The sequence below is a fragment of the Lolium rigidum genome, chromosome 7 (genome assembly GCF_022539505.1).
Source record: "Lolium rigidum isolate FL_2022 chromosome 7, APGP_CSIRO_Lrig_0.1, whole genome shotgun sequence".
NCBI classification, from domain to species: Eukaryota; Viridiplantae; Streptophyta; class Magnoliopsida; order Poales; family Poaceae; genus Lolium; species Lolium rigidum.
The window spans coordinates 347,911,355-347,915,371 of NC_061514.1; the positions used below are offsets into that span (position 1 = coordinate 347,911,355).

Below are 4,017 nucleotides of genomic sequence, written 5' to 3' on the forward strand. Positions count from 1 at the left end.
AAATGCATGGTGCTCAGAAGCATGGTAGAACTAGTGATGCTCTGGATCATTTTGAACAAAAGTTCAAGCTGCATGATGAGATTAGCAAGTTGCACAAGGATCTGAAGATGGCACAAGATGAACTGAAGACAGTGATTGGTGAGAAGCAGATGACACTTGCTCTGAAGGCTAAAGCAGAACAAGCTCTGATAGATGCAAGGGCAGAACTAGATCAGAAGAAGCTCATTGATGCACACCATTCCAACATGCACAAAGTTCTGAGAATCAGGGCAGAGAAGGAGAGGGACCAGATGAAGCAGGAGAGGGACCTGATGAAGAAGGAGAGGGATGAGGTGAAGGCTGACAAGAGAAAGCTGGAGTTCATCATTGGAGATTTCCTGAAGCAGAAGGAAGAGCACAGATCCAAGATGAAGAAGATCATTCAAATTGCCTCAGAGTAATTGGGTCTTTGTATGTTAATTAAAGGTAATGTGCACCTGGAAGAACTGTAATGGTGGCCTGGCATGTACTTTATCTATTTGGTAGTCTTGGATTGTAATGAATTTTAAGTTATTGTAATTCTGCTGAACAATGTTGTTGCAATATTAGCTTTAACTGATGTGAACTATGTTGGTGAACTTTGTTCTTGCAATAAGATGATGGTAAGGTAGTTGCAATATATGGGGTTGTTTTGGACAAGGTGTCGACTCGATGTCGAAACCTTGCCATGTTAAAACAAAAAGTTGTTTTGGATAAGGTCTCGACTCGATGTCGAGACCTTACCATCATAAAACATAGATGTGGTTTCGACATCGTCTCGACTCGATGTCGAGACCTTACCATCATAAAACATAGATGTGGTTTCGACCTGGAGTAAGTCTTCATTAATTCAAGCTTCTCTGCATAGTGAGGAGTAATTTCCCAGTGAGCTTTGGCTGCTCCTTCTCTCTTTCCATCATGCCTAACCATTTGCTTGTCATATATGCCTGTCAACATGGTAACAATTGGTTTGTTCCTGACATCTAGAATATACACGTTGAATACCTCACTTAGGTTGTTAACTACCAAATCTGTCTTGCAGTTGGTGTCCATGGCCCACCTTGCCCATGTTTGCACTGGTATCTTTGTCAGCCATGCCCAAGCAGGCTCAGATTGTTTCTTCATCTCTTCCATGGCCAAATCAAATCCATGCTTTGTGTAAGAGTAGGCTGCATTGTCCATGCATTTCTTCGAGTCTTCTCCTCCGAAACCAGCTGTCTCGGAAGTTGGCATATATGTGCCTAAGGCAATACCTTTGTGCACAATTTGGAAATACAGTGGTTACTGCTTTCAGTAAACCCTTCTGCCTATCTGACATGATGGTGTAGTACCCAAATTTGCCCTGCTCACCACCAAGTGCCTCTTTCAGCTGCTCTAAGAACCACTGCCAATTTGTTGTGTCTTCCTTTGCAACAACAGCCCATGCAACTGGATAAATGTTGTTGTTTCCATCTCTACCTGTTGCTGCCAATATCTGAGCTCCAGTAGTTAACTTGATGAAGCAACCATCCAAGCCAAGGAATGGTCTACATCCATCAAGGAATCCTTGCTTTGCAGCATTTACACAGAAGAAGAGGCCATGGAACCTAGGCTGCTCACTGATGAATATCTGCTGCCCTTTCTTGATTGCCTCCAGCTCATCTTCAGTTGGTCCAGTGACAGTGGTAACTATGCACCTTGAGCCAGGGTTTCTATCAATAACAGTTTGCAAATAGTCCCTTAATCTATGGTACTGCTTCTTGTGGTCTCCCATTACCACATTTCTTGCTCTAGTCCTAGCTCTGTAAGCCATCCTCTTAGGGACATCAACACCAAAATCCTTCTTGGCCTTGTCAACTAATGTTGTGATGGAAGTGTTGGGATCTGATCTGAACTTGTCGACATATGCATTGCTTAGCCACCTAGAATCCACTCTGCTATCTTTAGGTTCAGTAGGACAACTGTGCTCCAAATGCATCTTCTTTATGCAGAATGTGTTCTCATGCTTGATCTTGGCAGCACACATATAGAAGCTGCATTTATACTGCTCTATCTTCTCAGGTTTGCACCAAACAATGATTCTGTCAGGTGTGTTCCTGTGGTAGTGGAAATTTCTAACCTGAGTAATGTGCAGCCTTGCCAGTGCCTCTCTGAACTGATAAACATCCTTGAAACAAAGTCTTGTGTGAATTGTTGCTCAGGATTCTCCCTGTTTTCATCATACCATGTCCTCTCTGGTTGCTTCTTGGCCCTGCTTTTTCTTCCCTTTGGCTGCTTGAATGGCACAGGCTCATGATGGTCATCATCCTCCTCTGCAAGAAAACCTAGGCCATCTTCTTCATCAGATGGAGCCCATTCATCCTTCACAGGTTCCTCTACTTGGGAGTGTGATCTCAGAGTAGGGCCCTGCCTCCTGGGTTTCTTCTTCATCGGCATCTGTGACAACATGTCTTCATAATTAACAGTTGGAGTGTCAAATATATCTTCAACATCAGTTTCTCCCTCACAGTGCTCCAAAGGATCAGCTCTCTTCCTCCTCAACTCAGCTATTGTCTTCTCAAGTTCCTCTGCCTCTTTTCTCCTCTTTTCTTCAGCACCCACAGATTAATAATTGCATGGATACCAAAAACTGTCACTGCCATCAGATGCTTCTCCTCCATCATCATCTTCATCTTGTTGTGCTTCTTCTTGTGCCCATTCATTTTCATCAGTTTGTGTCTGCAAAGGAAGGACAGGAGACAATGTTTGCAAAGGATGGTCTGGATAATGACCATCCACTTCATCATCATCAGGTGATCTGCCAAATGGCTTCACTGGAGAAACCACAATTGATAGCTTTCTCTTGTCCCTCATTACTGTCAGAACCAATTTCCTAGCATGTTCATACTTCCTAACCATTTCTTCAACCTTCAAATTGCTATCAATCAGAGCAAGGCCATTAAGTCCCTCCCCTTCATCTTTTACATAGTACAAGGAATCACACATGCCGTATCCTTCCTTCTCCATGACAGACAGTAAATTCAGAAACCTAATGTCAGTACGGGGCATACTGATTTGCACGAACTTGGCACCATCGAATTGAAAATACAGCTCCCACATGTCATCAGATGGCCTATTTCTACAGCACAAACATGTGTTCATCACTAATTGCAGAGAAGGTAGCAAGAACAGAGAAGGTAGCAAGAACAATTGATGAAATCGTCCGCAAAATTAAGACAAAGGGAAGAAATTTTACCTGCTGGGCGATTGGTAGTGGCTAAGCGGATCCTCTGTCTGGCTCTTGCCCGCCACCGAGCAAGCCAACTCGGAAGAGGGAGAAGGTGGCGGCGGGTCCTGCTCCTCCGGTGAGCTTTCCTCGTCCTCCGAATCCCTCTCCTCTCCAGAGTCCAAATCAACGGCCCCCATGTTGAAGTCCGGCCCGAACAGCACATTTCTAACGAAACGGGGGCGCCCTCCAAACACAGCTCCGCCGTCCCCCTCCACCCCGCCGCCGCCACCTCCACGCTCCATTGACACAGACGAGGGAGATGCGTTTGACTTCTTCGGGTGCGGTCGGGGACTTATTCGGGTGCGTTTGACTCACTGTACAGGCGTGCCCTAACGGCCGTTAGTCCTTCTCCGTCCAACAAATGGCTTAAGCGCTAAACTCGACCGATCAGTGCCGCGCGTCTCGACCTGACCTCTGAGCTGGTAGTTAAGTGTCGCCTAGCCCAACGATGGTAGTTTTCGGACAACGCCGTCTGTAATGTGGTAGTTTTGCGTCATTTACTCCAAATTAACGCTCAAGCACGCTATGCGTGCCTGCGGAGGAACAGTGCTTGCGCCCTTTTGACTTCGGGCAGTGCATGCATATAAAATACACTACATTTGATCGATCTATCTGTGTTAGTTACGGCAATCAGAGAGCAAGTACCAAACTGGATAGGTAAGTTTGAGACTTTCGGTGCCCCTAGTCGGTAAGCAGTGAACCTTTTTTTTTTACCTGGGTGAACTTGTTACTACTGCACAGCAGAGAAGAGT

At 45.3% G+C, this 4,017-nt stretch overlaps 1 pseudogene; it reads right to left on the reverse strand.

The window, feature by feature from the left end:
- Positions 1–544: 544 nt before the first annotated feature.
- LOC124673591 lies at positions 545–3,507 on the reverse strand (annotated as a pseudogene).
- Positions 3,508–4,017: the final 510 nt, after the last annotated feature.